At 37.8% G+C, this 13,837-nt stretch overlaps 1 protein-coding gene across 12 annotated transcripts in view; it reads right to left on the reverse strand.

The window, feature by feature from the left end:
• The window catches only part of ABCC4 (ATP binding cassette subfamily C member 4 (PEL blood group)), a 214,241-nt gene that overhangs the window by 116,100 nt on the left and 84,304 nt on the right, over window positions 1-13,837 (reverse strand). The gene's annotated exons all lie outside the window — the stretch shown is intronic.

Below are 13,837 nucleotides of genomic sequence, written 5' to 3' on the forward strand. Positions count from 1 at the left end.
TCAGAAAGAAACCTCAAGTCAATATTCTCTCACAGGATGAATTGGTTCTCTTTTGAAATTATTCCTTTGGATAAATTTCTGATGATTAGAACAAGTCTAAAATGTTTTTTGTTGAAAATGTTAGAAAGATTATTACAATTTTTCTATGATCAATAGAATTGCGACAGAAAAGAGAAACATTTTTGAAAAACTAACAAGAACTTGATTACATAATGAATAACTTTTGACTTGAAATGTCCTATATTTATTACCTTCCATCCTATCCAAGTACCAAGAAGTTCCTTCTGAATAGCAAAGATGTGCAAGATTAATAAAGAGGTCTACTATCATCTAAGGCATCTTCCACAATTACACTCTATTTTAGTCGAGGAATACCAGAATTACTTTTGAAGAACTAATAATAGTAGCTTTTACTCAAAGACAGACAAATTTTGTATGCATCTTTTTCCCCTCCCCAAATTAAAAAAAAAAAACTACTAGCAATTTTAGAACATTGGGCTCTATTGTCTGGACATTTCACAACACATATAGTCACCCTCAAACTCAGATTTTTTTCCTGGTTGGGAAATAAACGCTTCTGCAGATCTGTTATGAGAAGTACTAAGATTATATGCAGTGTCACTTCAACAGGATTTTGTATAAATGTTTAAACATAGGCCTGGGAACCTTAGCACCTAAATTAATCTCGATTTCTCCATTTGTAAATTGGAAATATGAAAGTACCTAGCTCACTGGATGCTGCAATGATTGATCATTGTTTATAGATCATAACGAAAATAAAAGGCATTTTATATATGTATCTGCTACAGTATATATTGCAAATAGTCAGCACTATAGGTCACATGTTCGTTTCTGCCATGTAGAGCAAGAAAGAGCAAACAAGCCCACTGACCCATAAATGAGGGCAATGCTTCTCTGTCATGCTCCACACTGACTCTCATACTGCAAGAAGTCCTGCATACAAAAACCTCATGGTCAGGACTCCATCCATTCAGAAGGGCTAGACTAATTGAAGAGGTGACAGCCACTCCAGGATATTGTATCCGAGGAAGACCGCAGGGATCACACACATAAAATAACTGCACTAGCATAGAAATGGAATGGATGTTCGAATTTTGGGGGTGGGGGTGACTGGGTTTTGGGGGGGTTACAGCTGATGTGCAAAGGAAAAGATGTATTGCGAAAGTCTGATGTATAGGGAAGGTCCTAAAAAAAGAAATGGTAGCTGTTTTCCTACATGAGAAATTCAGGTCAATTGTCCTGAAAGACTAGATAACCTTGCCTACACTCGGAAAAGTATCCATTATTGACAATGGGTGTTCAAAGAGATGCAGCTGAACTTGTGCTACACCTGCAAGTGCAACCAAGGACAAACTGTGATCACCATTGTTCACCATGATGTTCAACTGCATTCGCTGGTGACTAGCAATAGCAGAAGGAAACTCTTTTTTTCCTACAGACAAGGTTAAAGGTGATTGGAGACGGAGAAATGACAACAGCAAAAGAATGAAAGTTGAGCAATTAACAATGGAATGTTTTTTAGTCAGACTATTTTTTTCTTAACACAAATTGGACTTCAATGACTAACATTTTGGGCAAAGACACATTTGGCAAAGATTTAGCACACTGTAGTTTAAATGAATTACTCGTAATTAATACATTAATTTGCCTAGTAACGAATCTATTTGTTAAAAAATATATTTCCTGAATCTTTTCATTTTTGTCTGTATTATTACAGACATACTTGCTGACGGGTATTTTGAAATAAATGATCAAAATAATGGAAACTGGCATGATTATATTGTGTTATTTTGACAAATAAAATATGCAGAATTTTTAATATTTTGGCACAGAATTCCCCCAGAAGTAATAAAGAAGCAGAAAAGGCCACAAGCCCAAATTTTTAAAAAAATTATTTGCAGATCTCCCTAAGTGGATTGTTCTTCCCATAATAAAAACCTTTCCACATTACCCAAAAGGGATACTGGTTCAACGGCAGCCAAAACCAACCTATTCATGCTGCCACTTGGAGAAAGAGTAAGATTTGTGAACCACAATATATGTCTGTATGCAGATAGCCTGGGCCGCCACTAGATATCTGGGATTCAATAATATCTTGTGACGTGTGAATTTTGGAGGCCAGATCCCCTTTCCACTCTGTGGAGTGGGGCAAACCTCCTCCCACACAGACTGACTTGGATTTGGATAGTGAGTGAATCTGGAGTTTCCTCATCTTGTACCTGAGATGTTCCTGTGGAGGAAAAAGTGTCCCTATATCATCATCTAGCAGCTTGACATGTAGAAGTTTACTAGTTTGCAATAAATATATTTTAATTAAAAGTGTCCTAACTTCATTTTAATTAGGGAAAGCAGTTTTAGTAATGAAGCTATGAGCCAAATAGTGGCTGCTCCAGTGTAGGCACTGTGGGAGCTAGAGAGAGGTTGTTAGCCTTGCCCTGTCAGCCAGCCAGTGCTGCCATGCAAAGAAAGTAGTGATAATGTTGCTGCCTGCCATTCTTGGAGCAGGGAGAAAGAGAGAGACAGAGGGAGAGATGCTGCCACCAGCTCTGAACAATCCAGATATGTAGCCATGCTTCCTTTGTATTAGAAGGCTTTGGAGAGGTCTGTTGGGGGCAATCCATGCTACATCTTTTCAGTGGTTATACAAAGGAGTACTATGGAGTGTGCTTCTCCAGCACCACCAGAGGCATCATATTTGCTCCTGTTCTGTATGCATAATGCCTCCCATTATCACCACACTTCCTACCCTTTCTCCACCCCACCCACACCATAGCTTTAACAGAAGGAGTCATAATTTAACCATACGTTTTAAATCTCTTGACTTGAAGACAGAATTTTTATGCCATGGTCTGTTTTGCTGAGTAAGTGTAATGAGTTATCAGAAAGAACATACCAATGTTTGTTAGGATGATGCCATATGTATTTAGTTGCATACTTCTTGGCCTTTTAAATAGCAACAAATGCACATTGCAGGATCAATATCCAATATTAAAAATAGATTTTGAAACCATCTTGGTCTAATCTCAATGCTGGTACAATACGCTTACATGTGGGGAACCCAGCTTTGGGATCTAAATGTTGTCCTTAATTTATGGAGTGAGAATGCTGTGGCCAAGGAGAAGAAAGTACTTTGTGTTTGTTTTCTTGTGACCTTTCCAGTCAACTAAGGAACAATGTTGATGAGCTATCGAGGAAGCCGTGACCAGACCTCTTCGATGGAAAAAGATTCACCACAATATGAGGCTTTATGTGTGCTATTTACTAATTAGCAGGGGTCTATATTGTATCTTATATGTATTAAAATTTCACCATGAAATAGTGTGCCTGACAAAACTGTGAAGTACTGTGCCTGACAAAGTGCCTGAAAAATGCAAGGAAATGACAAGTTAAGCCACCAAACTGTACATATACCATCTTCTCCACCGACCAACACACTATCATTACCACAACTGCCATACACAAAAGACCATGCACCACAATCTTAACTGTGGCCTTTATTTACCTTTCTGCATGCACCCCTTCATCATATTCTTTTTTCCCTCAACACCAGGAGTCGTTTAGTGTAGGGTTGTGTTGAGAGAAGTTAGAGTGGTAAAAAAGTACGTGCAGGGGGAAGTTTAAAGAAGGTGATGGAAGGATGGCATTCCTAGATAGGCAAAGTAGAGATGGAGGTATATTGTCTGAGGTACAGTAGCTGTGGCACTGGTAAGACATGTAGTTATGGATGGAAGAGTAGATAGTACAAATCGCTCGGTGGCTTAACTTTTCACTTCCTTACTTTTATGGGTTAGTGTTTGTCAGGATTCAGGGCTTGAAGCAAAGACAGACTCCAAGTAACCTAACAAATGCAGTTGGATCAGCCCCACCTCTCCTGGGGGAAGAATAGCTCAGTGGTTTGAGCATTGGCCTGCTAAACCCAGGGTTGTGAGTTCAATCCTTGAGGGGGCCATTTGGAATCTGCAGCAAAAATTGGGGATTGGTCCTGCTTTGAGCCGGGGATTGGACTAGATGACCTCCTGAGGTCCCTTCTAACCCTGATATTCTATGATTCTAACATGGAGAAGAATCAGTGCCAGACATTGGGCCTATGCCTATACTGTATGGGAACCAGGACACTTCCATCAAGCAGCCCTACCAAGGTCTGAGCTGCGGTCACTTGGGAAACACCAAGTTCCAGCTCCAATAGAGCCTTTCTCCTCTCCTTGCAGGCCAACATTTGTCTCATGGTATCCTGGTGATGGCCAATCAGCATCCAAAACATCTTCAACTCTGGCACCCTGCCATGCCTGACACCAACGTAGAGGTGCTGCTGGACTCAAGTGCCTCAAGCAATTTCATAGATCTTGAGCACACAAGATCCCCACCAGCACAAGGACTTCCCCAAGTTAGTGGAGTCCATACATGTGTCATTCCTTTCATAGGGACCAGTCACCCACCAAATGGCTCCCTTAGAGGTAACCACTCTTCTAGGCCATCAATAAATCCTCCAGTTTGGGCTAATTCATGCACTGCATTCATCAGTTATACTTGGCATCCTCTGGCTCATTGTCCATGACTGGTCAGAGTTGCCGAGGTCTGCTGGACCAGGGCAGTGGTCCCCTGCTGGCCAGTCAGCTGGAGCAGCTGTGGTCGTCCGCTGGCACTGGCAACAGTCCGCAGACCCCGGCAGCTGGTACCATTGGCCCCGGGCACTGGTAAGGCATGTAGTTGTGGATGGAAGAGTACAATTATTGTTTACTTCCCATGACCTGTCCATGACTTTTACTAAAAATACCCATGACTAAATTGTAGCCTTAATCATCAGGTATTCATGAGTCCTTCCTAGTTACAGAATAAAATCTCACAGAAAAAATTGTAGTTCACCACTGAGAAGATATTGTGCACTCCCAGACCCATCAACCAACCAAATAGGGTTGTATGCACATCCTGACACACTCCCCCAAGGATAAACCCATTAGCCCTGTGGGCATCCAAGCTCCCTGCCCCACCAAGTGTGCACAGTGCATAAGCTTTGTTATAATGGTTAAATATGATCCTCAGTTCACCATTTTATTTCTTAAAAACTCCGATTCCACGAGTTGTTCTCAAAAGACACCCCCCTGCCAAGTTTTGCATAGATAGACAATGTTTTTAAAAAGATATTGATCAACAATATAAAACAGGACTGCCAAGGAAAATAATTCATCAGGAGACCAAATTCAAATGCTTCCTATTAAAAATATGATAAACCAAATCAAAATGCATAGAATATTCAAAAGGGGATAAAAATTAAACTAGTGTAAAATTTCACCCCAAATGGACACCTAACATTTAGAGGGAAATTTCCACACACACACCCATTTTAGAATACTACCCTAGCTATGGAGTCACTTCCCAGAGCCTCTGTAGTGGACACACAACATATGTCTACTTTTTATGTTTTTTACTCTTAAAAAATAATGAATTAAACAAAGCCATATGTGATAAATGAAGGGGGGGAGGGGTAGCTTTCTTTTATGGACACCCAGCCAGCCAGTTAGCTTTAAAGTCCCTCTTAGTAGCTGTTCTCTACTTTCTTTACCTGTAAAGGGTTAAAAAGTCTGACTGCATCCATAAGTAAAAGGAAGTGAGTGGGCACCTGCCAAAAGAGCCAGTGGGAAGGCTAGAACTTTTTAAAATTGAAACAAGACTCCCCTTTGGCTATCTGTTGTTCTCCAGAGAAAGGAGATGCAGAGCAGAAACAGGGCTAAACTATGCCATAGAAAGCTTTAAGCCAGGTATGAAAAACCATCAGATCATACCTAGAGACTATGTATCTGAAACCCCAGATATGTAAGTATAGGAGGGAATGTTTAGGAAGAAGACACGATTAGGGTTATTTCTTATTGGCTTGTGGACTCCTCTGTGCTAACCCCCAAATGCTTTTGTTTTGCTTGTAACCTTTAAGCTGGACCTCAAGAAAATTATTTTGATGCTTAATCCTTATAAGTGGTTCTTTTTAAATCTAGCAAAAAGACTAAGTTCCAAATTTTCTTCTTTTTTGTTTTTAATAAAATTTACCTTTTTTAAGAACAGGATTGAATTTTTGTGCCCTAAGAGGTTTGTGCATATGTTGTTTAATTAGTTGGTGGCAACAACTGATTTCCTTCGTTTTTCTTTTTCACTTCTTCCCCGGAGTGGGAGTGAAAGGGCTTGCGAGTACCCCACAGGAAGGAATTCCCAGGTGTGCTTTTCTGGGTTCTCAAAAGGGATTTTTTTGCACTTGAGTGGTGGCAGCATCTATCCATTCAAGGTCAGAGAGAAGCTACAATCTTGGGAGTTTAATACAAGCCTGGAGTGGCCGGTATTAATTTTTAGAATCTTTGCAGGCCCCCACCTTCTGCACTCAAAGTTCCAGAGTGGGCAATCAGCTTAGACACCATACAAGGGCAATAACTTACTAATGCAAAAGCTATTTAAAATACTGATATCTGTCAACACACCTACCCCATCAAGCTGTTCCTTCACCTACATACCTAAATACGAAATCATGTTATTATTTAGGATATATTCATACAGTGGAAGATAATGTCACAAATACCCAAATCTTGATTCTCTTTAGACTTCCTGCATTTCTACCCATATTAATGCATGATGCGCTGTGATTTAAAATAGCTGACAAAACACCAACATACATCTTTTTCTGGAAAAAAAAAAAGGGGGGAAAAACCAACAAGCTAATTTATTCTGGATTGTTTCTAATGGTTTGGCAATTAATTCTAGCTGTTACCTTTTCTAATTAAACAACATCAGAGCAGTGATCACTTAAACACTATCACTATCAAGTGCAGAAATCTCGGCACTCCCGCAGCTACTGATTGCTATATGTCAGGTTTTAATCTGGATTTCTGGAGTAGGTAGACTTTTAGATATAGCATCATCCCAATTTTCATTCATATCTTCTACTGAAATTTTTATTTTGGATTGTAAATCTGAGAAATGTCTTTTCATCCCAGTCTTCTTCAAGAGCCTCACATGCAGAGAAACAATCTTCAACTGTTGCATAATCTGCTAGATGCTTACAGTCTGGTATGAAACTAATTAACTCATCCAGATGCTGCAGTGCAGATTACCCAGGATCATCTGGGAGAGAGAGTTCTGTGCAGTACAAAACAGAAAAGCACTGTTAATGAAACATTTTTTTAATTGTAATGCTCTTCAGTTCATTCCAACTTGCAGCAGCTCAGTTCACAGCACCCAGCAGGTTGACGTCTCTGCAGGCAATGTTGTGCTTTAAATTGTATCCATTTTATCAATTAGAAATGACATTAAACACTAACAGAAGGTTTTTAGTAATTTGATTATCCCAACATATAACTTTAAACACAAGGTGCAGTTTCCTGGAAGCCTTTTGGTTTCATATTTCAAAGACTTATATAACCGGGACCAAGCGCTCTGTCCATAAACAGCAAGACAGAATGACTTTTTCACACTCTTTGTTTTGTTTCCAATTCACAACAAACCTAGAAGCCTCCCACAATTTTTAAACAACTAGATTATTACTTTCTCTATCCCTCAGATCACTTATTACTAGCTTTTAAACCATACTTGTCTACCAATCTGTCTATTTCCAAATCCTTATTTTATGGTGGGGTCACACTAACTGGGCTATTCTTCAGTGTTACAGTTTTAAATCGCTCACACATTGTTTCACTAATATTATCACTCTCCATTTGTTTCCTTTTGAAAGTGCCTTGAACCATCAATGTTTCCTTCCCACCTGTGGTGAGTTGTTAAAATGTCCTGAATCTGTTTATAACCATGGCATAACTCCTCTTCTACTTTTCTGCATGCCACATTCATGAATGACTTTAATTCAGTCTTCTAAATTTAATACTTTTAATTAGGTTCCTTTCCCTTTGTCAGCTTCTCTCCCTACCCCTTTACATCTGGTTCAGATGGAACGGCTGCCTTTCTGACTGCTTTAGCAAGTGGCAGCATAGAATTGCAGTATCTGGGCAGGTCAGCATATGGTCAGAAATGAGATTCACAGCAGGCCATTCTTTTGCAGGGGGTCTTACTGTGAGGAAGATGGAAAATCTCTGTGAAGGGACTTGAAATCTTGTGCCAGTGAAGCAGGACACTGCGACTTGGAAGTGGCTGCAAGCACAAGTGTCACTCTATATCTGTTTCAAATATGTGCAGTATTCTTCTAAACAGCTTTTATAAGATTTTAATTTTATTTCACACATTAAAGGTAAATAGAGTGAATGGCAACTTGACGAACTGCAAAGGTAGTGGGCTTGTCTCATTATCAGCTTCTGACTGAGCTTCAGCCAATGATTATTACAAAGAAAAATAAGAATAAAGATGAAATAGGTTGTGATAATAGATAATAAATGTAACCAAAATACTGGTGTAATATTTACTAACCTTAGACTACTCCTACAGTAATCAACTTTATAAAGGTTATTGGCAGAATCACAATAGCAATCAAATATACGTAAGTGTAAGTCTATTTAAATTCGTAACAAAAGCTATGAGACTATCAGTAAGTGAACAACTCCCATATAATATCATTTAATATCACACCCTGATAAGACTAAGCACATATAACCATTGTTATGTTAAAAAAAATTAAACCTCTTTAGAAAAACCAAAACAGGTTTTAATTACCACACCTACTTTAAACTACAAACAGTTCCATTCAAACACACAAAAACAATATTTAGAGTGTTATGTGGTTGTTCAGGATCTTTATGATTGATGGAATCTATTGTGTTGTCATCTTTATAATCACTCACATTTGTTGTTACTAACAAGGAAAAGGACGGTGTGTTTTTATTTTATAATAAAGGTTGTCTTACAGCGACTAACTCCTTCCTTTGAACATAAACTAACAAACCTGTGTACACGTGAATATGTTTTAAAAGTTGGCTCACAGAGGAAAAAAAACAAAGCCTGTGGAACTTGAGCTAATATGAAAAATATTCTACTTAAGGGAGCTGTCAAATAGCTATTATCCTTACTCACCATTCCTTGAAGTTCATCTTGATCACAAGGAAACATCAAAAAACTATTTTAAAAACCCAGTATATAATATATTTTGTTATAAAAGGAAACCAGTTGAGTAATTTCACTCATATAGGCATATAACCAATTTTCTGACATTGCTACTGAATATTTTATCAGCAACGAATTATAAAACTAGCGAAATATTTTAACATGAAGCCTTGCCTTGTAAACTGCCTGTCCCATATGTCAAAACATCACCTACCATAAATCATAGAATTTGAGACTAGTATTTCTTGTTTAAACATGCTGACTTATTCAGCAGAATCACTTGTGTGAACAAGCATAGATTAAAGTACACAAACTTAAGCAGCTTTGCCATCCAACTGATACAGCTATAATTTAAACTCATTATCAGTGTTCTAATTTTCAGAATGCTGAAATAATGTGCTTGTTGAAAATATTATACATTTAAATACCTTAACAGCATTGCCCATTTGAAGCTACTTTCAACTTGCAAATAAAACAGACAGGCACTTGTGTATTGATGAACATGCTTGTCACCCAACAAAGGAACTTTCTGTGTCAAATTATAGGTGTTTAATCAGTTGATTTATGAACACCACAATTAAATAATCTATGCGACAGAAAAAAATAAACTGCATTATAAAACCACTTTTCTTTTATATTTTTATCTACCACATTTATAGTTGGGATTTGCTTTTGCCTCATGGCTAGTAGCTTTCAGTTTAATATATCATTTTTGGCTGTAAGGGACTATTTCTTTCTATGATAATGATGCCTGAATCTCAAAAAGTTTGGCATAGAAGCACCCAAAAGACTGAACGCTTATTCACAGCTTGTCCAGCCCTCTGGCACAAATGGGCTGAAAATTTCACCAGAAACAGGACATTTCTTGCAAGACTTTCAGTACTTTCTGCTGCTGAGCAGGCCAGAAATGCTGTTAGGGCCGCAGTCCACAGTATTGCGGCTCTTCTTGTTCTAGTCCCAGCCCGAAACCCAGAGTGCTAAGAGTACTAAGCGTCTGTTTGTTTTGTTTATAAAGATTGAGAACATTTTGTGTACATCTCAGTAGTGCTTCTGGTTCTCGACAGAGCTTTGGGGGGAAAACAGGTTTCTATTTTATCTGAACAAATTCATACATATGAATCATTTATTTTATTCATTCCTATGGCACTTATAGCATGGCAGCAGCAGGTTTCAGTTTACTAAATTTAAACAGAAAAATTATGTAGACCATCCACAAAAACTAAAATTATTGCAAGGACCAGCATCCCTTCTCTAAGGAGAGAAAGAAAGATCAGCCCACAAGATCCAAGAAACAGAAAAAATAAACACAATATTTAAAAGCTATGGAACTATATTTCAAAGTAGGAGCTCTCAATTAAACAGTCACTCCTTGTGGGATCTTGGTGTCTAACCCATAGTTCTGTCAAATTTGATGACAAATGTTTCTTACAAACAAGTAGAAAAAGAAACTAAGTGTTGCTAGAGTCCTCCTTATATGAGCCAAATAGGTAAAATCCATAATGTTACCTGCCTCCTTTGGTGACAAGACTACACAGTTTGTGGACTCTAATGTCTTAGAAGACAGGCTTCGAACTTACAGTGAGAATAATTAAGGGAAAATATTATATTTGTATGTAATCAAGATAATACCACAGAACCATATTATTGCCCAATGTATAGATTGAAAAATTCAAAGTCCAATGCTGAAAGATTGCTTCTAAAAATAGACCAGATGAATCTTTGTTATTTTTCTAATAAACTGTTGTAATACTAGACCAGGATAAAATGGCTCATGCTGCCCTCTTGTGCTAGACTTGCAAAAGAGAGCAAGCCTTTCTTTATTCATGCTGGAGAACAGATGAAGTGGAACATATGAAGAATTCACTATGAACTGGAAAATGTCCACAGTTTCCTCCTAAGAGCTAACCTGGAATGCATGTTCAGACTCCCATACTGGTATCTGGATGGAGGAGCAGAGGAAAGTTTGAAGAGCAAAGGATAACTTGTATATTCCTTTAAAAGAATGCAAGTAAGTTTTATTAACCAATATAGACAAGCAATAAATAATAAAGTCTGAAACCCAACAATGTGATATCACATATAAATCAAACATTATTATGACTCCATAATTAGGGATCTGTCGAGATCCACAGCTAAAACTGAATTTCAGTGCCCTAATTTCCAATCACCACTTCTGCACATAGAGTAAAATTTTCAAAAATGTTTAAGTCACTTAGGCACTTCAGTCCCATTTGCAATGACACTTGGGCTCCTAAGGATATGTCTACACTGCAATTAAAAACCAGCCTGGATGCTGGGACACTCCAGGCTCCAGCCTGAGCCCAAACGTCTACACCACAATTAAACATCCCCTTAGAACCACACCCCATGAACATGAGTCAGCTGGCATGGGCCAGCCGCGGATGTATATTTGTAGTGTAGATAGATCGTAAGTCACTTCTGAATATTGGATGTAGGTACTTTCTAATAATGTTACCAAATAGTGTTACCAGTAACACACTTAAACAATCAATACTAATTGCATTTTTACATATGTGTCATATTACATAATGGTAGAATCTGCCTACTTAAAAACCTTTATTTTCATTACTAAATATAATATTTTTTAAAATACTTAACAAGTTTTTCTATTGTTTCTTTTATTTCCTAAAACATCATGATATCTAGATTTCCAAAATTATTCCAGATTACCTCAATCGTTCCTAATTCTCATTTATACCATGACACCTTTACACACTTCTGGAACTGTCAGAATAGCATAAAGGGATTTGCATGTAAAGGAGAATCAATCCTCATATCTGAGTCATAAGTTAATCAGTAAAATATTATTTTTAAAACGTTATTCCCATAATCCCATGATTCCCATAAACATCTTTACTGATTTGAGATACACCACTGGGAGCTGATGAACAGGTCATGATTCATCACCTATTTCCCTTTTTCAATGTCACTTCCCTAGCCCTACTTACTAGCCTCTTTCCCCAACAGGAACTATTAGGTGCTCAACACTTTTGCAAAATCAAACCACTTATTAGTTGCCTAATTGGATTTAGTAGCCTAATTTAGTCCACCATTTTTAAATTCTTGGCTCTTGTATTTAGTATTGCTGCTTATAAAGAATGATCCTCCTGAACTACAGAGAAGTAAGGAGATAGCTAAGATTGCTGTGGGGATGTTAACAATGAATTCCTTAACTTCTGCGTTACTACAATCTCATCCTTACTGGTGCATATAACAGTGTAAATATAATATTAAAAGAGCAACACAATACTTTCAAAATAAAGTTGTAGTTCATTCAATCAATCAATAAGGCACTTCTTTTAATAAATGGAGACATCTTTAGCCCAGGCAAATCTTGCTCCCGTTCAAAAGCTACCTGCACAGGATTTGATAGCAGAATGGAATCCCTAGGTTGAAGATCTAAAATAAGATGCATACACAGTACAAGATTTTCCAGATGACTGAAAGATGGTGCACATATCGTGCTCAGCACTAAATTGCAGAACTGCTGACTGCTGCAACTTTGAATAAGAACAACCAGAGTTTCATATGCCTTCTTTATGAGAGAAACAAGATGTGCAAAAACACCTATACAAGAATATCTTTATATGCTACTGTATGCTACTTTATATGCTACTGCAAATGATGTAGGAGAAGAAACATGTGTACACAGAAATTATTCCTAAATCATAATAATGGAAACATAATAATAATGTAATAACTAATAATGGAAACATCCATGTAAAAACCATAGAGAGATCTGGGTAATACTGGTGTATTTGTTCTGTGCATAGCTGTTGTTAAAAAACAAATAATGATCTTTTACATCACACTTTTTATCTATAGGTTTCAAAGTACATTACAAAGCAGACTGGTAAGTAATGCAGACTGAATGCAGCTATTTAATTCTATCCCATAGATATGACCCAGAGATTTTATAATAAATTATGTTCATTGAGCTTACTACAAGATGATTACATCTCCCCTCAGATGGGGTTACTGTACCTTGTTAAACACTTCAAAGGGGGAAATGCTGCATATCTGGTGATATCCCCCTTGGTTGGTCCTGCCATTCCTCTTGACCAGCTCCAACAGGCATCACACAAACAGATATATCCTGCTCCACTGAGCACCAGCTCTCCACTCACCAGCCCCCTAGCTGAGCATACAGTTTCTCTTTGAGCCCTCCCGCCTAGACTGCCACATACCCATAATGTTGGCCCACCGACATATCTCTATGCATGTCTAAATGCATGTTATGTTCAAAAAATGGTACCATGGCTATCTACTGCACTTATAATCTCACATCCACTGCTTTTTACTTCATATGAACATTTATGCAAAGGAAAAATAATAATTCTCTCAATGAAAAGCAACCTAGACTTATTCTCACAATCCTGGAAGAAGATGTTTTATAGGAGAAAAACCTCTATAGGAACACATCACATCATCCTTCCATTTCTCAAAGACCAGTGATTCTCCTCTTGGTATTTTCTTTCCCCACTCCTCCTCACTCTGCTTCACTTTCACTTCCTTTCACTTCTCCCCCTCCTCAAATATTATAATCACATCACAAATTTATCAGGTGTACTTTGCATCCAAACACCTTTCCCTTTATGCTCAAATAAATTTGTTAGTCTTTAAGGTGCCACAAGTACTCCTCGTTCTTTTTGCTGATACAGACTAACACGGCTACCACTCTGAAACCTGACCCAGATTATATCTTTTAAATTGCATAGTTTTGTTTTCTATCCATTCTGGGTGTGTGAGTGAGATATTTTTACAGTCATTGTCC

The sequence above is a fragment of the Lepidochelys kempii genome, chromosome 1 (genome assembly GCF_965140285.1).
Source record: "Lepidochelys kempii isolate rLepKem1 chromosome 1, rLepKem1.hap1, whole genome shotgun sequence".
In the NCBI taxonomy this organism is placed as follows: Eukaryota; Metazoa; Chordata; order Testudines; family Cheloniidae; genus Lepidochelys; species Lepidochelys kempii.